Source organism: Carassius gibelio, chromosome B3 (assembly GCF_023724105.1).
Source record: "Carassius gibelio isolate Cgi1373 ecotype wild population from Czech Republic chromosome B3, carGib1.2-hapl.c, whole genome shotgun sequence".
NCBI classification, from domain to species: domain Eukaryota; kingdom Metazoa; phylum Chordata; class Actinopteri; order Cypriniformes; family Cyprinidae; genus Carassius; species Carassius gibelio.
The window spans coordinates 17,578,835-17,603,970 of NC_068398.1; the positions used below are offsets into that span (position 1 = coordinate 17,578,835).

Genomic DNA, 25,136 nt, shown 5'->3' on the forward strand with positions numbered 1-25,136 from the left:
TTTGCTAATCAAGTAAAGACAGTTTTGCTTTCTTTTCTCAGCTCATCTCTTCTCTTCCAAAGAAGCCCTAATCATTACATTGCATGTAACTCCCTGTAATGCAACCAGTAGAATACTAACAGTAATGGCTGACTGGCTATTATTTAGTCACTCAATTGGCCAGGATAAACTTTCCTGCAAAGTTTAGCACTTAGTCTAATCAAACACACCTGGGCATGCCAATCTGTGTCTTCAGTATCTTTAGTAAATCACAGGTGATTGAGATTGATCAAAGTTGGAGCAAAACTCTGCAGCGTGAGTTTCATGAGCCAGATTTGAGGAGCTGTGATATGTGCCAATTTTCTTTTCAGAGCCTGTTTGAAAATACCCCTTTCAGTAAAGTCCTCCTGATTCTGAAGGTGTGCTTTCAGAATTCAAGAGACAGAGCGGGTGGATGAAAGGAGCTGACTGGTTGAGCAGAGACCTCGGGGGAAGAATGAGCTTCAGGGCTAGCCAAGTTCGGTCCTAGAGAGCCTCGGTCCTAGAGAGCCGCAGTCCTGCAGAGTTCAGCTTCAACCCTAACCAAACACACCTGAACAAGCTCATCGATGTCTTCAGGATTACTAAGGTACAGGCAGGTGAGGGGTTTTTCCAGGGATGGAGCTGAACGCTGCAGGACTGTGGCTCTCCAGGACCAAACTTGCCCATACCCCTGGCTCAGACAACGAATACTTCAGCACATCAAAACATATTTTCAGCATCTTTTATTTTTATGTTAATTTGTAATATGTTTTTTATATTTGTGTGTAGATATGTAGTCCCTTTCAGAGTTTTTAATTGGCTGTATTTGCCTACCCTAAATTCAATGTTTTCTATTTTGTATTTAATAAATCCATTGATTTGATCGTAGCTAAAAAGTATTTAGTGAAACCTTTATTGTTGTAGCTCAATAGTGAGGGCTACCCCATGCAGGGCCAGTGCTAAAGGGCCAACGTTTTACCAGTGAGCAAAGTCTTACAGGCCCTGCTGGGGGCCCTTAGACGAGCCCTAAGGTCCTGTCCCAAATGGAACACTTCATGCTTGCATTTCAGCATTGCTATTAATGTTGTGGTAATTTTAGCAAATAGTTTGCTATATAATTCAAGTTCAACAGAAGAGGGTAAACTTTATTACTCGTCTGAATCTGCATTTTAGTTGGTGTTTTTGTAAATGTAATGTCTCTGAAAGAGAACAAGACCAAAGGCATGCACGTGCACGCACACATCAGGTGAATCACTGCACTCCCGACATGTAGAAATACCTACTTTGTGTTTGAAGGTTTTTGAATCTCCTTCAGAGTTTTTCAGTGAATGAGCTCTTTTTAAGTGTGCACGTTGTTGTCTTACCGATTTGGAGGATGTGGTATACTTTAAGCACAAGCAATAATAAATAAGAACATGAGGTGCAACTGGAAGATCATAACAATCTGCTGTTAAAAGCACTGCACGTCTACAGCAGCAGAAAGAACTTGAGCACGATAACAAGCATTTCTAGAGTTACTAAATGGGTGTAATATTTGCAGTTATCCATGTGCAAGAGATTCATCTTTCAACAGAGGTGGAAGAAAGTGAAAGGTTGTCCTTGATTTGATGTTTGCTTCAATTCTATTTCACTTCAAGTACAAATGTGGGTGGTGGGACTGATCGTGACATTTCGCATTATTCTCTGGAATGCTTGATTCTGATTGGTCAATCGCAACATTCAGATATCTTGTTTTATAAAATGCAACCAGTTCCATCTCAGTCCATCGATTCTAATGTGTAAATGACCTCAGAAGACTTGAGCAGGTACTCGTTTACACACCGATTGTTTCACACCTTTTTTGTTTTTTTTGTCTTAGCGGAAATAATTTAGGGATAATTATAAAAGAAAAAATTTGAAAAGCCTTCAATAAATTCAAACCCACATCAACCTGTGGGAGTTTTCCGATAAACAGTCTGATATCTGTAACATCATTAGAACTGAAATGAAAGAAAAAAATTATTTGTATAATTTGTATTTCAATTTATCAATACTAAGGAGTGGAGCCATAAAGTTAATGAAATGAAATCATATTTTTGACATGAATGGAAATGGAAAAGGTCTTGTTAACATTTCCGAAGCTGAAATGACTTACAAACAATCTCTCTCTCTCTCTCTCTCTCTCTCACACACACACACACACAGTCCTCTTCAGAAGTGCATCTAACACTTTCATGTGCCTCATGTGCCCTTGCCCTGCGGTGATGACTTTGATATGTGCTTTTATGGGATCAGTGGGAATAGGATTTCTCATGGTTATTATGACAGACACCTCCCCATCTCTCTGAACCACACTCCACTCCTCTTCTTCTGCATAATCCCCAGATGTTCTACTTCAGTCTTCATTTCCTTGCTGGTGGGAGGCCAGGAGAAACATGGGGAAAGCTGTCTTCAGCACCCAGTTCATCAGCAGATCAGATCAGATTCATAAACTTCATTGTAATTCTGGTTGCTCACCTTGTGTTCATCTGTGCAGTCAGATATTAAACTAGATAAATCTGTCCATCTTATTTTTAATGTAAGAATGGGTGCAGCCATTTCCATGTGCGAGGTTCCCAGAGTCATCCGGTTCCAGTTATTTGATCTGTACTAAAATAGTCCTTTATACTGCTTGATACTGCAAACTGCAATATCAAGGAGTTTGCAATCAAAAGCACTTTGTTATGCTTCTAGTTATTTACCTCAGAAACACTCTCAGGTTAAAAGGGACAAAACTAGCAGTAGCCTATAAGATACAAAAGCTAAAATGTAAATTGTTTAACTTATTTACCCCTAAATGGTACATATTAATACCTAAAGGCCGGTTTCACAGACATGGCTTAACTTAAGCCAGGACTAGACCTTAGTTAAATTAAGATATTAAATCAGAGTTTATAAAAATTCCTTAGACAAAAAACATTGGAGGTGTGCGTCTTGCGACAAAATAATGGCACTGACATATTTTAAGATATGTCAGAACAAGATATTTTCGGTTGAGACAGCTCAAACATGCATTTTAGTCCTGGACTATATCCTTAAGTCTCATCAGTGAAACCGGAGGAAAGTGTACATAATTAGCCCCTTCTGAAAGGGAACCACCCCAGTGATAGTTTTGTATCTTTTTTTTTTTTTTTTCTGAGAGTGTTGCAGCTAACTAATCTGAATGAAGTCTCACTTATTCACAGAAAACAGCAAAGTAAAGTGTATTATCTACTATTTTTGCAGATTTATTAAAGACTTGATTGGACTTTGGGGTTCAGTGCAGTAAATAACGGTTTAGGCTGATGCTATGATATTTATTAAGCCTTTTTTGGGATTTGTCTACTGAGGCTCGACAGCAATATTATTCATAAACATCATGTTCCCTTACTTCTGCAGTTGTGTTTGGCAGAACAGGTGACCAAGCAGAAAACAGTGTGTGGTGAACCTGTGTACTGTAAACTTTAGACAGCTGAGCACCTGTCTTATCTACTCAATACAGAGGATTTCAGACACACATCACAGCTCCCTGATGGGCGCATTTTATAAATGCTTCCACATTATGTGTTATTTCAATTCATAAACACTTAGAAATAAATTAAGACATATACAGTATGTTGTGCAACATCTCAGCCTTCATTTCTTGTGGTTCAACAGAGTATTGGCAGAGAGAGATGTTTTTGAATAAAATAATGCTTTACTGAGCCAATTAGGTTTTGTTAGTAATATGACTGCAATGAGACAAATATCTTAAAGTGAAGAGTCTGTATACTGAAGACTTTTCAGCATAATGGAGTAAGATACCGCATTTTCAAAAGCAGCAGGGAAAATAGGTTCTGATTGAAAGAACGCACTGCTCAGCAGCAGTCCTGTTCTTGCTGTGAATTAATGTACAAACTAATACCCCACAGCCCAGTTCACCAAGAACTCTGTGCCGTTCCTCTACACTAGCACACAGTGAGCTGGGGTCTTAAAAGAGAGACTGACAGAGAAGAGAATGGTCAGCCAGAGAGTTGATGGCGAGTAAATCAGCCGTGAAGACGACGTCCCCAAAGATTCATTAAAGCTATTGGTTTAAAATAAGATCCATACCGTGGCACCGCGACTGCTACTCATAAAAGCAAGACTAATTATATGGCAATTTAGAGTGAAAGAGTGAGACAGGCCTGCTGTTTATTCTACTATTGATTATCATTCATAATACATTTAATGAAAGGAATATGCTACACTGTCCATAAACAACTGTCTCAGTGCTGTGTAACAGCCTGCAGTGTTCATTTTCTCTGCTGTCTAATTTTCTTGTCACATGACAACAAAATGACTTCATGCATGTTGGATGCACTGTAAAAAAGGATTTGTTAATAATACAAAATGAAGTACATTTTACTAAATAAATAAATATCAACAGTAATTTTACTTCAAAATTTTCCATTTCATTCAGTGTTACTTACTAGCAGTTTCTCAGTAAAATGTTTACCATTTACTTTTTTTTTTTCTTCAGTGCACCACAGTTTATTTGTTATACAAAAAAATGTTAAAGTATGAAAATATTTAAAATGTTTTAAGATTTTTGGACTATAGAACTTTTGGTTATGCCAACAGTACATAATGATAAATAAGCCTTTACTTTATGTATAATGTTCTACCATAGATATTTATAACGTACATTGTATGCATTCGATCTTTTCATAGATAATTGTGACCAATGTTAAAATGCATAATATTTGAAGTTTTGTTTACCATGTGTTTTATACTTTCAAAAGGTGTAAGAAAGAAGAAATAAGCATTATAATATATTTGGATACAATTATTCATTACATCATACAATGCATTATTAGCTGCATTACAAGGCATAATTCATGCATTAAAACTACTTATAATGCATTATATAAAAAGGCTTTCAGTAAAGTATTACTTTTTTTATACTCTAGTTACACCAATGAGACTGGAAACAATTAACCACACAGCCCTTGGTGTTTTTGTCAGCATGTATTTATTAATGCACATGTATTGACTCGCTGACTGAGACACAAGCCCCAGGGTATGGAGGTAAATGAAAAATGCATAATATGTTTGTGTTTATGTTTTACTGATGACTGCTGGACTAATGCCATTAAAATGTTTATATTGAGAAAGATGATCTCATATACTGAATTGAATACACCCTGTCCGCTGTCTAATCATTAATACTAGACATAATTTATTTCAATTCAAGTTTATTTGTATAGCCCTAATTACAATACAAATCATTACAAAGCAACTTTACAGAAAATTAAGTTTCTACAATATTTAGTTGTAACCAACCGTTGGTTACTGTCAGTTTGTGCACGTATGACAGGATTTTTCAGAAAAATTTATACAAGAGTTAGTCAGCCACACTATGAATATTATTAACATCAATTATTATATGATGCAGTCACACATGTAGCAATATTTGTTAGTTCTGTTTGTTGATTCAGGGTCAGCATCATCTCTTCTCAGGTGTTCTGGATCCAGACTGGAGCTTAAATCCTAGTTACCACGGGATGTAAATCCATTTTCCTAAAAGTATAATCTCCGTATTCATGTTGGTTATGATTCTGTTCAAAAACGTTGTTTTGACAATTTATGCGTTAATTTTTAAATAAATGTTCTATAACACTTAACTTGCACACATATTAATCTTTATCAAAAATGTTTTCAAATATATTTTTCCAAATAAAAAATGTTTAATACAAAATCATTCAATTCTAGTCAAGGTTGCTTAATTTAACCCAAACAAAAAGTGCCATTTTTGTATAAAAAAAAATCGTAAAAAAAAATATCAATTTTTTTTTTTTTTTTATATAAAGCGATGTTAGAAGTTTATAAGTGACGTGACATTCAGCCAAGTATGGTGACCCATACTCAGAATTCGTGTTCTGCATTTAATCCATCCAAAGTGCACACACACAGAGCAGTGAACACACACACACCGTGAACACACACCCGGAGCAGTGGGCAGCCATTTATGCCGGGGAGCAGTTGGGGGTTCAGTGCCTTGCTCAAGGGCACCTAAATCATGGTATGAGGGTGGAGAGAGCACTGAACATGCACTCCCCCCACCCTCAATTCCTGCCGGCCCAAGACTCGAACTCGAACTTCGATTGCGAGTCTGACTCTCTAACCATTAGGCCACGACTTCCCCTTTTGTTGTTGTTGTTGTTTTGTCACATGATAACAAAACGACTTTAGACATCTTGGTTACACCACTCTGACATTGATTGGACTGAATATAATTGAATTATAAATAAATAAATAAATAAATAAATAAATACATAAATAAATAAATATATAGAACATATATATGCTACATGCTGTAAGATCAGAACGATTCAAGGACGAGATGTATAGATGTGGGGGCTCTGGCAACCACCCAGTTGTCTCGGGAAGTGCTTTTACACACAGGGTCATCCATCTCACACAGGGCTAAGAGGTTTAAGCGGCTGGGAACCTGTAGAGAGCAGCATTTGATATAATCACATACTTCTATACCATCAGCTCGTCCTTACCGTAAAGGGGGTGGAGCGATTATAGTAAAGCTCGTGTATTTTCTTGTTGTGGCAGCCGAGACCTAATCGTTTTCACTCACAGACAAACAAAATCTGTATTAACTGCCTCCAAGTGCATATATTCCGAATACGGGCTATTCATTTAACTAGTTCTTTTAGTTTTGAAAGGGTATCGCAACCCGCCGAAAGGCGATTCTCGACGAAGACCGCTCGTCAAGAAGACTGGTGGTACTTCAGTGGACCATCTCGGCTTTTGGAAGCAGTTTGTCATTCTTCCCAAGGAAGCGGGTGAGTAATTGTCCTGCGGTCAGCTGTCCTGTTGAGCTTCTCACTTCAGAGGTGTCCACTTATAGTGCGCGCGAAGGCGCAGAGCTGAGACACATCTGCGGCGTCATCGCGTCGCTGCGCGTGGTTTGAGGCTTTGCACTTTGCACACGGCATACGAGGACACTAATGAGGGCTATTACCGAGTTCTGGGTTAGCAAACACAGCCAAAGACTAGTTAACTTAGTTCCCGCTCGTGTAAAGAGTGCATAACCATTATAATATATGGAGAATTATAATTGCATTCGAGATGACTGGCGCTGGAGAGCGAGTTGTTTACACCCTACTCATGTAGAAACAATTACATCGTCATTTGTAAAGCGATATATACAGATAGGGTTTTGCGTTTGTATCAACCAAAAGTGTGTGTGTGTGTGTGTGTGTGTGTGTGTGTGTGTGTGTGTTTGTTCGCATGGAATTGAAATATTGATTGGTTTTATTAAATGACTTATAGAGAAAGAGCGACTGTGGCAAACATGGGGCAATACAATGTTTCCCTGGGAAATTAATTTCTAAGAAATATTTGACCCTGTAGCGACTGACCAATCAGAATCAATATATATATATATATATATATATATATATATATATATATATATATATATATATATATATATATATATATATACTCTATCTATCTGTCTGTCTGTCTATCTGTCTATGGGTGTAAAATAATAATTTGATTGGTTTTATTAAGTTACTTGTAGAGAAGGAACAACTGTGTGGGAAACTAATTTTTCAGAAATATTTGACCCTGCGGCGATTGACCAATCAGAATCAAGAATTGAATAGCAGTGTTCTTAAGATTCTTGTTGAATGACTTGTCCTTGGGTTTAATAATGTTAAATGTACATGTAGGTGTTTTTATGCCTTATGGTGGATTTTAGTGGATTATTTGTGGGTGGCAAGGAATCAGTCAATCATTTCACCTTGATACAGGTTCATCATTTATCAGGGCAGTTTTGTAATTCTTACATTTATAGGCCCCTTTGAAGAAAACTGTCAGTTTAATGGGCAGATATATACATCTACAACAGTTGTGTTGTAGCGACATTCAGCCAAGTATTGTGACCCATACTCAGAATTCATGCTCTGCATTTAACCCATCCAAAGTGCACGCTCACACACACACACACACACACACACAGCAGCCATTTATGCTGCGGCGCCCGGGCAGTAGTTGGGGGTTCAGTGCCTTGCTCAAGGGCACCTCAGTCGTGGTATTACCAGCCCGCGACTTGAACCCACAACCGTAAGTTTAGGATTCAAACTCTCTAACCACTAGGCCACGACTTCCCCTAAATCTAAAGATGTTGTCACAAAGTCAGATGAACACAAAATTACAAAAGACTAATTAGCAGGATATTGTTGCTAAGTTTCAACAGCTCGGTTGCAGTTATTACATAGTTGCCTGTTTTTGATCTAATTATGATTCCAGTTGTATTCATTCATTGCCATACAAAAGAGGGAATTTGAAGTGAATTGAAGAGAAATTAAATATAAAATATTATTTGTAATATATCATTGAAATATTATTGTTTCTTTCTCCGGTGCAGTAGTGTATTATGCGACCAAACCCAAACCAAACTTACATATGTAATGAAGTTCTGTTGTTCCAAACTCGAGGCCCGTTCACACTGAAGAGGTGTCCGGATGTTATTCACTTGCACTGAGAGTTGTCGATTTTTGGAAGCACAAGCAACAGAAGCATCAATTGTTGAGCAGATATTAACTTTTTGCAAATGAGGGATCTGTCTCGATACAGCTTGAAGCCAAGTAGACAGAGTATGAAACCAACAGTAAACCACCTGTGACCACATTTATTGCATTGCTGCCATTGTGAATGGGGCTTAACAGTGATGCTTTGCTTTTGGTTTCTTGTAGATGTTCTTACTGTGCTGCGGTATCTAACTGCATCAGGGTGTGTGTCACTGTCTCCTCTCTCACTGCTATTTGAAGCCTTGTGTTGTGACCCTGATAACATAAGGTGACACTGAAAATGATTGTTGCCAGGTTGCTTTTTTTGCTAAAGTTTGCAGTCAGTATGAATGAACAAAATGATTAACAAGACATAACAAGCATTGTAAATGAAACATTTGATGCTTTCTACTCACGTTATTTTAAAGTTGCAAGGTTTAAGTGTATTAAATGATTAAAGTCGTCCTGTAAACACAACTGGAGAGAAGTCATTTTCACTTTCACTGGAAGGGCCAGTCGTGGCACTTTGATTACAAGGTCAAAGCATCAAAAATGAAACATATACATGGTTGATTTGTTCACAATATTATTAACTGTTGTAGGTCGGGCAGTGAAAGGTAAGAATTTATGTTTTACAAATATATAATATTTACAATAAATAATAACAATTAACATTACACTGCTATAATAGTCAGTCTAAATGCAAAGTGGACTAAAGTGGACCCCAAAAGCGAAATGGGCTATTGAAAACATTTGTTATCATTTAAATTTTGTGTTAATCATTCAACCCTGTGGAATATTGGTTTACAAAGTGTTGCAGGAAATCTACTGTTTCTTGTGTATGTGAATGGTAGACTAAACTTGACCTAATTAAACCACCAGTCGAAATAATCTGAAATATCAGCCAAAATGTCATAATCGTGGCAGCCTCGGCGGATGCAGCACAGGGTTGAATAAAAGCACAAGAGCTGATCTTGGTTGTGAGGGGCTAAATAATTCAGAGCACGATGGGAACGCGCGTCCTTAAAGAACCTAGACTCTGGAACATATGCGATAAATAGTCCGCCAGCTCCAGTCTTCCTCAGGTTTCAGCTTCAGACAGCGAGGACGCTGTTTACGAGCATGGAAGCGCACTTCAGTGGGTCTCTATGGCCGATGCGACCCAACACGTCGTGTCCTGCATTTGGGGGTGAATCTCCACTGTGCGCTTGTCGGGGAAGTTAAATAGTTCGGTTGCATAACAGCGCTGACGTCCCGATCTGCATTCACTATATGATGACGTCAGGCGGCAGTTCATATGAGGGAACCCTTGCTCTGTCTGAACACAATGTACAGAGAGTTATTCGTCCATGTGCAGAAACTCTGTGCCGTGTTTTCAACAGTCGTTGGCGCTTACGATGCCAAATGGTGCCCTGTTTGTGTTCTATTTTACAGTGCTTTATTTTTAGTGCTCTTTCTGGAGCGGGCTTCTGAGAGAACGGATTTAGCTTGATGATCGTTTATAGCTCAGCAGTCATGTCTTTACGTGCCTGAAGCATGTAGAACATGCATTACAAGAGACAGATAATGCCTGAAACTGTCAGGTGTTATAGTGGTCTGGACAAAAATAATCACAAGTATCCTAATATAAGGTGCAGTTATGCACAGTTTCATATGCTAGGCTTTATCATAGTTGTTTTGGAGAATCTTCCATTCAGTTATAAGTCAGATTTTTTGAATATATTCATCTGCATGTTTAAGTTTTTTTTATTTATTTTATTTTTCATTTTATAATAGCCTATATATATTCATTTTCTTTTTTAATGACTGGATGGGTTGACATAAGTTTCTAGGCTAAAACCTCAAAACAGAAACAAGTTAACATTAGCACTTCTGTTTCCACTGCAAGTCAAATTTCAATTTCAATAAAAAAATTTAAGGTCTGAAATAATATTAAATAACACAGAGGTTGTCAGGAACATAGAGACAGATGCCTCTAAAGCTACTGTTTCTATTGGGACAAATCTGGGCCATGAACACTGAAGAGCAAACTAACTGTGTGTCTGCATCCATATTAATATCTGCAATAGATGTCAGCAGGTGACTATGCTAAATTAACTCAGTACAAAATTTTGAAGGTGTCAGCTAACACAACATTATAAAGTTAGAATATAAAAACATGTAGTATTGAATTAATACATATTTAAACACAAATAAACACATTCTCACCTGTGAAAGGTTATCCCATTTCTCAGGAAAGTCTTCAGTGGTTTTCAGTGACATTATTAAAGTAACTTCTCAGGTTGTAAAGTTTGCCTGTAAAAAGCTGCTGTTGGAATTTCCAGATTTGATCCTGTCTTCTGTTAGTGAAGACATATTGTCTTGACAAATTTTACTTAAGTGTTACCTCAGTGTTACTCTGTTATCTAAGCCTAATCATTAATCATTAGAGTTTCACATTTAATTTTTGACCTACTGTATTGCATGCTCAGACAAATATTGTATTTCAAATGTTCTCTACATGTCATATGTTTACCCCCCCCCCCCCCCCCAAATAAAATAACGTGCACTTAATTTTCACTTCATTTTGTACACATATTATATTGAATTCCAATGGTTGAGAATTTATACTTGGGAACATTTTAATTTCTGCTCATTGAAAAGCCAGTGTGCTACGCTTAGACTTAATTGCCTTTGAAAAAGTATGGAGCTGCATTTGATTTGCTGTTTAGTCCTTTTATTCTATTACTCTCTTATTTTCAGTTAGCAGTTTTAACACTATTAGCTAGAAAATAAGCTTCTGCAATTAATATTATAGCAGAGAAAAACATAATAAAGCTAGACTATATATAGACCTATATATGGAGATACCCCCTGACAATGTAAAGCACTTTGATTAAAAAAAGCACTATATAAATGTAAAGAATTATTATTATTATTATTATTATTATTATAACAAATAAACAGGCCTACACGAGAAATATGTTTTTACTTAAATAATAAATTAAGAAAATGAACAAAAAACTGTGCAACAAGAAGCCTAGTATGCAGTTTCGGTTCATTTTTGTGCTGCGTGAAAGGAAACAGAGCTAGGCATCCTCTTTTTCTTTAGGCTTATATTACAAAAGCACAAAGAATTGTTTTTATTGTGAATGTACACATAGAGGCAATTCCTATTATCTTTATGACTAAAAGGAGTAGTTACTTCTAACCTACTTTAAAATAGCATGCGCACACACAGTGAAGCTTTGCTACATTGACAATGCAGACTGTTCATTTTCATTATAAAATACAGTCAGTCAAACATGTAAAAAAAAGAGCACACTGCTGAGTTTAAATATGTAGCAAAATCTGTGCCGTTGAGTATGATCACAAATATAGAAATATTTCATTTTGTGTCGAATGAGAGACCCAACGTTGGTTTCAATTTCGTTTTAGCCTAAATGAGTTTGTTTTGGTTTGTCGTTTATATATCCATAGCTTTGTATATTTTAACTTCTTGTTCTTTTCTAAATACTGTTAACTGAAAGGCTTTGTTGTGGAGTGAGGGGAACTAATATATCCTAGCTATGTCAACAGTGTTTTTTTTATAATGTTTGTAAACATTTCGAGTCGGCATTAGACTTCTGAATGAAATAAAATGAAACTTAGGTTTTTTTTTTTAACTATAAAACAGAATTTGTTTATACGTGTAGCATATTTAGACCATGCAGCAAACCTTTTTAAATATTTAGATAAATTACTGAAAATAAATAGAAATGTGTTTGTAACAATGTAAATGTCTTTAATGCCAGCTCCAGTCAATTTAACGCAGTCTTACTGTATAAAAATAGATTTTTCTGTGGCACTGAAGTGTACAGTACTTTAATTCAAAATGTTCCCCAAAAAAACTAAAACAAAAAAATACATTAGGCCAAAAAGTCCGTTCTTCTGTATTTAGTGGTTTTATGTAGAAATATATTGATTATTTACACTGAGATATTATCTTCCGATTTTATAACAGTGAGAGCAGAAGAATCTAAGTACAAAAGCAGCCCAACATGTTCAGCAGCTTCCAGGTAAAAAATGCATGCAAATAAGACGTGATGACATTTAGAGGAAGTTTATGTAGTTGTTAACGTGGTGGAGATAAATGCACCGTAAACCGTAATCTATAATCATGAGATGTTATTAGGCAACTATGAAACATCAAAGACATGAGGCCGCAGTGTTTTATGGGATAAAGCACTTATGGGATAGGATACTGTATCACTACACTGGTGGTAAAGTACAATGAAGTAACAGCACCCTGATCGACCATATTCAGGACAAAATCACATTTCTAAGATGATTGTAAGCTAAATTTCAAACATGAATAAATATTTTCGGTCACACTTTATTTTAGGGTCCAATTCTCACTATTAACTAACCATTAACTATGACTTTTGCCTCAATTAACTCCTTATTTGCTGCTTATTAATAGTTTATAAGGTAGTTGTTAAGTTTAGGGTATTGGGTAGGATTATGGATGTCATGCATTATATGTACTTTATAAGCACTAATAAACAGCCAATATGTTAATAATAGACATGCTAATAAGCAGCTAGTTTTTAGTGTGAACTGGACCCTATACTAAAGTGTTACCATATTTTCCAATTAAGTCTTTCTTATATTTCTCAGATATTTAATAATGAAGAATGATTGGCTTTCTTTTCTAGATTTAATCATCCAAGCACCCTGAGGTTTTACCCTGTTCCTGCAACTTCAGTTCTCTTCATACAGTAGATCTAAAATTAATGATGTGGGATTATGGTTGTAAATACAGTTTGTGAAAAGGTTTTAGATTTACTTTCACAACCTTTTTTTTTAATGTAAGATGTCTGTAACTTTTCTTTGGAGATCTATGTTTATTTGATCCAATATTGTAGCACTCACTTGTTGTCAGTTGGCATCAGTGTTAGTACAGCAGACGCCTGTGACTGTGCCACTGGAGGAAGGAAGTGGTTGCAGAGAGAATTTTGAGTTCTGCAAAAAAATTCAAATAGCACAAAACAACAGAAGTTTGTGCTTCTTTGTATCTTACGCATCAGTTGTTTTACAGTACATTGTTCTTCATGATTTGCTTCCCTCCATGTCTGCTCATTAATCATGTTATCAATATATGCCATGTGCGAATGCATTTGTGTGTGAATGCAGCTACATAATATACTTATTGTCTTGCAGTTGGATTATTAAAATATATTCTGACTTGTGGGCCTAATAAGCCAATATTAAAGTAACTTCTCACTTTCCCCTGAGCCCTGTATAACTAAGCAACCAATAAAAAACAAAAATGAGAGCAAGAAAGGGACATTAAAGTGCTATATTTTCAGGCCTACAATATTAAATCCACTAATCCAGTATGAAGCACAGATGACTTAAAAATGACCCCGAGTATGGGCTGTAGGTGGGGTTGCACGATATTATTTCTTGGCCATTTCTGGTTAGATAATATTAGAGATTTGTGTCAGTTTTCGTGACAAGTGGGGTGGGCCGACAGCCAGAAGAAGAGCGACACCTGCACGACTCGTCGGTCTCGAGTCCCACAGAGGAGCTCCGGAAGGATAAAAGGAGGAGTTACGACAATGAAAGGGCAAGAGAGGACTAGGCCTGGGTTTTATTTTGTGTTTTGATTTTGTTTGTGTGTGACAGTCATCCACGAGGGGCTGTCGCTCTGTTTTGTGTTTATTTTATTATTTAAGTTTTATTTAAAATGTTCGCCGGCACCAATGTAACAATGTAAAACGTTTTTAGTCACAGGGAAGAAGGAGGCAGGAACCGGCGAAAATTTTAATTAAAACGTCAATAATAAAATAAACGCAAAACAGTCGCGCACAAACAAGATTTTCAGATTTATCCTGATAGACATAAGCGACAGTCATTCAGCCCAAAACTGCTGAAAGTGGCAGTCTATTGTAGGGCTGCACAATTATGATAAAAATTATGACATAATTGTCGATTATTCCCTTGAAATTGTAATTGCGATTATTAATTACAATTATAAAAATTTACATTGATTGATGTTTATACCATTGTTTGATGCAACTGCATGCTGCATTTATATATGAAAAAAACTGTAACTGAAATATTTTTTTTGCTTTTCTATATTATTGAGCCTCAAATATACATCAGATTGGTTTCTTTTTAAATGATAAGAAACGTTAAAATATTAAAGGTATTATAATGTTATACTGAAACTAAAACAATGGAAAAACCATTAAGATAACATGAAGAAAGAAAAAAACGCATCTTAGGCATGCAGAATAACATAAGTGGACTTTGAGCAATTCATTGCTAATCTGTTGAAATGTTACATAACAAGAAATACATGTGTTGTATTTCATATTAAACTGCTGGAGGTCAGAGGGACTGGGGAATCCAGACAGGATGTAGTAGTTTGGCAGCTTGCTTGAGGAAACGGTTTAGTGATGTGAAGTATTTTGGCATGAATGGTTCCTAAACATTTTCCAGATGTAAGAAGTGTGAACAGACTGTATGATGGATTATAGCAACAAAACTTGGCCCACTGAACGGGGACATTTGGACACTCTTTTCAGGGTTTGAGGTTGGCTAATACTAGACCTTAGTTAGCACTTGAGTGTGGGTAAGTTACACGAAAAGTTTCTGCAAGGGCACATTAAGTTGATCAGGTGACAGACTTTTATAGGGTTACAGAGAAAATTATATTTCTTGACTGCATTGCACACAGATGGTGTCAGAATATTTGTATCAAACAGCTCTGTAAGCCCGCCAACAGATGACCTAATTTTACTAGTTTACCTCATATTTCCTTGCGCAGCATACATTCGGTTAATTTCATAATTCCTTGTTCAGTCTGCATGCAGAAATACCCCTCTTTTCCCAGAAAGGCTTACCAAGAATGCTTCAGTATATTAAACACACCAGTGGTACTGTGTACCATAAGTGTATGAAGTGTCAGTTTGTTTGATTGTTTGTTTATTATTTGTATATTATTAGTTACTGTACAGAGTGGCAAGCTTATGTTAAAAGAGGCACAGGTGCAGTGAAAATGTCCCCAGGGTTGGGCTGTGACCCCTGCGTCTCCCCAAAAAGCCATTTTGCATTACAGCAACAGCACTGTAACCAGAAGATTGAAGCAGATCAGGTTTCACTGGCCTCCGTCTGGCCTCTCATTCACCTCCTGTGCGAGTCTGCATGGATATGTGAAAGAGGACAGAGCATGTATATATATTCCAGCGCCGTGATTTACGTGTTGGTCAGGTTTGTTGTGCCCTCGCCTCCCTGTTTTCCCTTGCAGCTATGTGTTTGTCTTTCTGCTATAGTGTGACGTGTCTGTTAAGTTGGCAACATAACTATGTGCTGCCACACTTACGATGGTGCCACACCTTGAGCGCCACAGAGACAAAGTAAAAAAAAAACTAGGTTGATAGTGATTTGGGCAAACACAGACATATAAAGAAACATATGGAGTACTCATTCATTATGAGTAACACAACTCCTGTAGATTGAGTTAACAGCCATTTGTTTATATATGTGCTGTAACATAACAACAGATTGCCATTTTAAGCAGTTTTGGGCTGAATGACTGTGGCTATATGTCTATCAGGATAAATCTGAAAATGCATGTCTTCTCTACGTACTGAGACATGGCAGTGCAGAGGGTTAAAAGACGTCGCATTCAAGTTTATCTTTAGACAGTAATATTAGATTTGAAATTCAATATTGATTTTAGAACTGTTCAAATGATTTACTGTATCTAACGCAAGTAAGTAAATGTAATTAAATTACCTAAAAATGAGCATTAATAGCTTACTTTACTTTTTCAGTGGATAAGTAATTTAATTACAGTACTTTTAGTATAGACTGTTATAAAGAAGAAATTAGTGGTGTTGCTTATATAAATGCTTATATAGGCTATTATTGAGTATTCATCAAAACTCGTTTTAATTTCCTTGCGTGAAATGAGGAATGAGGAAAGAATTCTCCCATAATAAATACAGCCGTTTGTCACTATGCACAACTGTTTTTATTGTATTTAGTGTGAATTGATCTGCTCAAGCTTAGCGCTGTGACTGCAATTAAGATTCAGTCATTTAAAAAGCCTCATTGTTTTGCCCCTGGGAAACAAAGCGCTGATTAAATTCTTAATTATTTTGTTGAAATCTTTTAGAGTATACATTGCCATGTTTGTCTGGGGTTTGTAGGAGCTGTGCAGTATATAATAAGTGATGTTGGCTGTGAATCTGATGTTTACTGTGTAACCTAGGGTCTGTTGTTTTTTCTGTTTTTGTTTTATTACCTCTCGGGAGCTCTTGAGATATTGCCAGAGGACCTAAATCCAACTCCTGCCCATCTATACATTTGCCTAGAAATTTTTTAAGCATGAACCTATACTGCTAGATTATGTTCTCTAGGTTTTTCCCCAGGAACAACAGTCCTGCTAAGCCCCAGCTTACCTCTAAATCTAATGCTTATCCTGCTGGTGCCATGGACCTCATGGACCTAATGCCTGTGTTTTGTAGACTTAGAGGGGATCAGGGGTTGTTGTAAGTCCACATTTTAACATTGGATTTATGTTGCATTACGGCCAAAAATCTGATTTGTCCTTTGCATCGTTAGCAAACAGAAACTCAGTGGCAGATTTACTTTAGGCTTAGTTGTCACTGAAGATCAAGGTAAGGATGTGTTCCTTTACATCACATGAAAACATGTGGGAGTCTTTTGCAATATTTATTTGAACTTAACATGATCTGACACAGACAAAAATGCAACACTTTGCATTTTCTTACACAAGCCTGTAACCTGATGGGAAATAAGGCCACACTGTACAGTATGTGTCAGGTTAAATATTTCTCTCTGTTTTTCAAACTAGGGGCTCGACAGCAAATTTGAGAGAAAAGTAGTAAAATATTGCAAATTCAAATGCAAAATGAAATGTAAATGTTTTCATTCTGCTTTCAAAAGACACAAGACTCTTCATTATTTTATTATTCTATTATATTGACAGCCATATACATTTATTTAACTCTAATAGTAAATATAAATGGAAAGATAAATATCAAATAAATATTTTTCATAATTCACTATTATGAAAAAATATTATTTTGTATAATTCTCAGCATTAGTTTAAACATCCAGTGTTACATGATCCTTTAGAAAACATTCTAATATACTTATTTGCTCAAGAAACAGTTTTGCTGCTTAATATTATAAATGTATAATAAATGTTTTTATTTATTTAAATTTATTTGAAAAGGGACCATGCACAATCTAAACATAAATGTTTCCATTTCATGCATTGCACCAAATTAAGCCAATGGATAGTCTGCAGTCCTTAGTCAGGTAATCATAATCATAGGTAAACATAAAAACATAAGACAATAAACAATCTTATAATAAGATTCTCTGATTGGTATACATATAAAAAACATTTATTTGAAATAGAAATCTTTTATCACATTATAAATCTCTTTTACTGTTTCTTTTCATTAATTTTAAGCATAGTTTAAAAGCAGTTTTTAATAAAAAAATCATACTGACCTCAAACTTTTGACCGACAGGGTTTTGTTCTCAAGTTCTTCATACAATTACGTAAATTGACCTTAGTTTCAATGCTATTGTGTGTTATGACATTTCTCATTTGGGATTCAAATTATGATCCATATCCAGCTTGGTTCTATGACCTAATGCTAAAGGTCAATACAAGATGCTGTGATTATCATACACTCAGAAAATCATACGGGCTTGGAGCGCCATGAGGGTGGGCTGATGATTCAGTTCACAACATGATGGGATTTAGACATTTGAATTGGTGATTTCTTCCACAGCTTTTCCTCACCTTAAATCTCTTCTAGCTGTGCTACAGTACAGTATATGCATCAGCCACAATCATTTTGCAGAATGTATTATTTGACATCAGCATATATTTTCTTATACTGATCATACTGAAAGTTCTTTTCACCATGTGCTATGCAATTAAACGTGCAATCTTAAAGCGTGCAGTAGGTCTTAATATGAGGTGATCGAAGGTCATGAGGTGTTTCACAGTGAATGCATATATACTACAATCGCAAGTGTTTCAGTGAGCTGCGGGTTGTCAGCTCGGCTCTGCACTAGCAATTTAATGAATCACAATGTCAGGGATAAATCTGATTCTTCATCCGGCTCATCACATTGTCTCCGCGTGAGTGTTATGTGCTGCTCTGACTCATGCAAAGGTTCCTTTGCTCACAGCCACAGTGAAGAGACACAGTTGTTATCAGCAGCACATAGAGGGCATCGATCCTTTCATTCATTTGTTTTCAACCCTCTTGACCTCAGCTGCCAGCACCTGAAATAATCACTCTGAAAAACAACGATATTCTGTTCTTCACTTGTTGTTGAAGGCCAAATAGGACAGTTACCACAGTAACAAGCAGTAGATTAACTGATGGTTTAAGAAGGCCTCGTAAAGACTGTTTAACTCTGTAAAGAGTCTGTGAGGCACATTAGAAGCATTCACACTGAAAAAAAAAATACGGTAAAACTTTAGTATAAGGTCCAATTCTCACTAATAACTAGTTGCTTATTAGCATGCCTATTATAAACATATTGGCTGTTTATTAGTGCTTATAAAGTACATATAATGCATGACATCTATAATCATACCCAATACCCTAAATTTAACAACTACCTTATAAACTATTAATAAGCAAAAAATTAGGAGTTAATTGAGGCAAAGGTCATAGTTAATGGTTAGTTAATAGTGAGAACTGAACCTTAAAATAAATTGTCACCAAAAATACATTATTGATTTGGTCCCATAAAAAAAATCTAAACATTATTAAAAGAAAAACTATGTTTTATAGCAAAACTATGTAAGATAAGACTTATTAAAAGGAATAGTTTGAGTATTCCACTTATTTATTTTCTTCTGTAAATTGATTTGTAATTTTGAAAATTGTATCTTGTTTAAAAGATGCTTTATAAAAAAACAATACAAATTATTATTCTTTTTTTTTATTCAAAAGGTAAATGTAATAAATAATGTCATTTTCAGCTCCGGTCTTACTTTTGAAATATATTAAATCAAGACAGAAATGTAGGGCCGTGATTTCCGTGAGGTGGACTGGAATAAAAGCAGAATTTACTGTATAATGCAGAATGTCATGAAATGTATTGAATACGATGAATACGTCAAAGTAAGTGTTACACTTCAATCAAAACATAGTGTCTGTGAATATTAAGCAGCAAAAAATAATATTTAAATATCAATCTGCATGTCTCTGTGTGAATGAATGGCGCAGACACGCGGTTTCCTTTACTCCACATATACTGAAGAGCATAAATGTAATTAGCAGAAAAATTTAAATACTCAATAATTTCTGGGAAAAAAAAATATAAAAAACAGAATTATATCTATATATTTTTTTATTAAATCAATTAATTAGAGTTGCTTTTGGAAACAAAAAATTATTTTAGAAAAAATAAAACACATTTCACAGGGCCTTTTTTGATTAATACAGTTTTATTTAACCATTAAAAGAGTGTAGAAAAATTCTAACTAATAATAACAATAATAAAAAAACAAAAACAAAGAGACACTACACAGGATCTGTTAAAGTAAAGTTATGGGTTCAATACAAGGTAAGCACTAGCAAATGTTATTTGTGGCATAATGCTGATTACCACAAAATGTGATATAATAATACTAAATATAAATATACTACAAAATAATAATAATAATGATAATAACAATACTTTTTTCATTTTTTTTCAAAAACAGCTATAGCTGTTAACTTTAATCAAACATATTCACAATAAACCATTAAAAATATTTCACATATGTATACGAATCAAAACATTTAAAACAAACAAAATAATAATAGTAATTTGGGCAAAAATAAAACCTAGAAATGTCACCCTTTATTAAGATTTGCTATCAAGTTCTCGTGGTTCTGATTGGGAAAGGAGTCTTTTTCTCCTCTGTGTTGCATGTACCCCTGCCCAGCTTACCTGGACTTTAAAAACAATACTGGTCCACACTACACTACTACACTACTTCAGAGACGATGACTTGTTTGTTTTACATTTCAGTTTGACAGGCACATTTACATCTCAGACTGAATGTCACCAGACCAGCTGCACTCTATGAACTGATGAGGAACTGAGCCATTGAAGGCACATGACACACACATCAGCATGCTCTTTCACAAAAAAAGGACAGTGTACATTAATCTACATTCGTCAATGTAAATGTACCCAAATCAGCCCAAAGGCTAGTTTTCATTTTTTAGCTTCATTTCCTGCTGTTTCACATAGGCATCATTGCCAGATCCTTAAAAAGTCATTCAGTAAGTTTTGAGACAAAATCAGGCATGCCTTAAAATGAAAACAAGCCCTTAATGGCTTTAACTGGTCATTGATTTCAGTTAGACACAGAGTTATTTATAAATATTGGTATGTTTTAATAGATTGTTTACTTCATTTTTAAGATATGAATGAATGGAGCCGCTGACTCTATATTCTTCTTTGTCTACAAAAAAAACAATCATGACTGATATATTTCCTAGCTGTTTCTTTAGTTCTTTAGTAGTTTCTTTATGTCTTAGATAACATTTAAACCTTAGTTTGTATATGTAAATATTTTATCAAATCGTCCCCTTGGGATTATAAGGTTGTATCTGAGATTTTTGTCAAAATTGAGTTATTCTCACATTCTTATTCTGTGTCAACGTATTTACATCATGTGATAGATTTTTATAATGTTGTGTACATTATGGGACTTTTAATTTAAAAAACAATAAGGTTCTATCTACACAGTCAAATGGAATACTAAAACTTTGAAGCTCAATATCTCAAAACTACTCGGAACGCAGATAGAACCTTATAATTCCAAGGTGTATTTGTTTTTTCCATTTTTTTTTTTTTTTTTACAGAAAGAAGGATACTGCTTCAGTATTTCAGTGAAATATAATGTAAATTGTAGTAATTTTTGGAATATCTCCACTTCTTTTATATAGAAGGGTTGCTATAACACATCAAAGTATGTAGAAAAATATGTGTGACAGGAAGGAAAGATAAATAAAAAAGGGATAAGGGAAAAAAATAGAAGTTAATTATACACCGACATCAATCCTTGTACATACGATCCCATTTCTTTACAAAGGGACATTTTGCACTCAATGTTGTTATTGTAATGACTTAACCATTAAAGAACCTACTCAAAAATACCCCTTAAAAACCGTGGCCAGTTACAACTTAATAAAAGTGCCTTTATATGTGAGATCACATGCTGATCAAAAGGCTGTCATCATATCTCCTGGCAGAGTCGAGAAGCTTTTGTTCTGATATCTGATTTTCAGCAGATTAGATGCAAAGTGTTTGTCACGCAGTGTATTCACCATAGTAGACAGTGTTTGTTAACTGTAATATAGCATAAATGAGGATTTTGGTGCTCCCTATATGCACAATACACACCTCACTTTTGGGAAATTCCCATAGCCTACTTTCTGGCAGTGACGTCTCTCATTTGTTAAGGGCTTTGGTTTGCCAGCGTCTCAAAGAATGTCTTAAGCAGTGTGATCTCATTTCATCTGCTTTTGTAAATAGATAGTCATTTTTATTTTTTTTTCTTCTTACCACAAGTAGTTTTTGAGGTGTCTCAAACAATTCAATTGCAACCACACAGGAAAGGAAACAGCTGACAACTTTCACGTTTTCTCCTTTTATCATACTTAAACATCGCGAGGGATGTAAAGTTATAGCTGACCTCAAGATATCTGTAAATTTCATACCAAGTGTGAGTGTGAATCAGTTCCACAACATAATCTTTTGTGGGCTATTAACAGCTTTTAGGACTGTCTTCACTTGCATTGGGGAAAAATTAGGATGAAACAGTTTTAGGTGTTCAGAGTTTCAGTTTAAATGTCTTGTCTTCAGTTAACTATAGTGAAAGACACATCCACATTCATCCTAGACTTTTGAGAGAGGGAGTGTCCCAGTCAGTGTTTGACTTTGCTTTTTTAATCATTCAGTGCTTTAAGACATGAAGTGTAGAGTTTAAAAACATCTTCTTAAAGTGTATTGACAAATCTGCCACTTCACCTACATGGTTTTAGCTAGACAATCTGCCCAGACATGCATTTCCTGACTAATACACACAGTATCATAGCGAAAGAAGCAGACTCGGTGCTCAAGGCATTTATTTGAGTTTCTGTTATTTAATTCTAAACACACAAGGCTGGTTTCCTGTTTCTGCTCGCTTTATTTCCCCATTCAAAAATAAATGAGAGATGGAAAACGGGGTGAGCGGTCCACTTCACCAGGGAGGAAATGAGAGAGGTCAATTTTGTTTTGGAAATCCAGTCATTTTCTTGGCATCCCAAGAGTCCTCTTCTGCCAAAATCTGTTTTAGCCATATGGACACTGTGCATGTGCTGTATACAAATGTATGTCCTCTGTCTGTACTTGAATGGTTTCAGAAAGCAACAGAATTTAAAGGGATACTCCACCCCAAAATGAACATCTTGTCATTAATCATTTACCCCCATGTCCTCTCAAACTCGTAAAAACTGTTCGTCTTCGGAACACAATTTAAGATATTTTGAATGAAAAGCGGGAGGCTTGTGACTGTCCCATTGACTGCAAAGTAAGTTACACTGTCAAGGTCCAGAAAAGTATGAAAATCATCGTCCGAATAGTCCGTCTGCCATCAGTGATTCAACCGTAACAATATGAAGCGTCTAGAATACTTTTTGTACGAGAAGAAAACAAAAATAATGACTTTATTCAACTATTTCTTTTTCTTAAATTGTGTCCTGAAGACAAATGAACCTTTTACGGGTTTGGAACGACATGGGGCTAAATGATTAATGACAAAATTTTCATTTTGCAGTGGAGTATCCCTGATTGAACCAGGAGTTTGTGGTCATCTGAAATACTGTAACAGGTGTTTTTTTTTTTTTTTTTGAGTTGTTTCTGAATATTCAGAGTGTGTTCAAGGCTCTGTGGTTGAACAATCAGATTTAAAGAATATATTTCCTGAGTGAAGGTTATGTATGGGGCCAAGGCTGTTGCGATGCCTGCTACACACACTCACACACACTCACACACACACACACACGCACACACAATCCGATTGTTCCATTAGAGTGACAATAGAAGCTATTGACCAGAACTATTGAATGGGAAAAGTTCAACTACAGTAGCTTGTTGAATAAAATTATAGCATTCAAGTTGATACTTTAATTCTTTACAATATGCGTGTAATGGCTAAATGAAATAAAACAATATGTCTAATAGCCTAACAATAAAAATTGTTTTGTCTAAACAAAAGCTTGTTTCTGCCACGTGATTTAAAAAAGGAATTGCAACTTTTTTATAGAGATATAAACACCCAATTCTGTCTTTTCTTTTTCTCAGAATTGCAAGAATATATGTTGCATTTTTATATTATTTATTTATTTTATATTTATATGTATATTAAAGATGTTGTACCTGGCCCAAGAATTGCTCACAAAGTTCATGATTAGTGATATTTTATAATTAATCAAAAAATGTTTTATTGTTATTCTTAATAACATTTATAAAATAATGATTCATATTCATAATGCATATTTATGGCCCTATGAAATAAATTTTATTTATTCTGTTTTTTTCCATTTACATTTTTTGGATTCAGTTTTTTGTTTTTTGTTTTACTCCATTTTAATGGTTAAATTAAAGCGTATTAATCAAAAAAGCATGTCTTGAAATCATGAAAAGTGATTTAATAGTAATTTATTAAAAGTTTTTTTTTTTTATGTCATTTTAGGGCCCTACGAAATACTTTTATTTTACAATTTTTTTTTCTGGTAATCAAATGAAAGCATAAAATATTCAGAACAGAACATGCAAGATTCGGATTTAAATGGGTCATATGATGCGATTTCAAGTTTTCCTTTGTCTCTGGAGTGCTGCAAGCTGTTCATGCATATAAGATCTGTAAAGTCTCAAACCCAAAGAGATATTCTTTCTAAAAGTTCAGACTCATCCATGCCTTCCTAAAGCACCTCATATAAACACGCCCCCACATGTCTATGTCACTGTGTTAGATGATTTGCATAACACAGTCCAAATGTTTACTCAAAGAAAGAAGGCCTAACTTTTATTCTTGCTGTAGTATTGTTTGTAGTATTGTTGGCGCACCGCCATGTCGTGGAGAAGCTGTGTGTTTCCAAATATAGTAAGGGGTGTAACACTTTCATCACATGCTTGAGGCATTCAGCCAATCACAACGCACTGGATAGCTAGCCAATCAGAGCAAACCTCAGACAGATGAGCTTTGTAAAAATGTATGTGTTTCAGAAAGGCAGGGCATAGAGGAAAAACAATAATATACAGTATGTGGAAAATAATTTTACTTTTACCAAATACACAAAATAATGTTCTTTTTAGCAACATCATATGACCCATTTAAAAGCTTTTTTGCAGCTTAATATTCACAGACACTAGCCTATTTCAAGATCTGAATATAAGTGTACTGATGTACTTTCGATTTATCCGTACAAAGTTTGGCGAATTCCATGACACTAAGAATCATTCAGTGAATTCCATTTTTCCACAATTCCGTCCACGTTTTCCACATCG

At 35.4% G+C, this 25,136-nt stretch overlaps 1 protein-coding gene across 3 annotated transcripts in view; it reads left to right on the forward strand.

The window, feature by feature from the left end:
• Nucleotides 1–6,538: 6,538 nt before the first annotated feature.
• thraa (thyroid hormone receptor alpha a) overlaps nt 6,539–25,136 on the forward strand; it is a 38,141-nt gene continuing 19,543 nt past the window's right edge. For all 3 annotated transcript variants that reach the window (XM_052551815.1, XM_052551814.1, XM_052551816.1), the window contains exon 1: nt 6,539–6,815. The gene's annotated coding sequence lies outside the window, so the exon portion shown is untranslated. The remainder of the gene's footprint in view (nt 6,816–25,136) is intronic.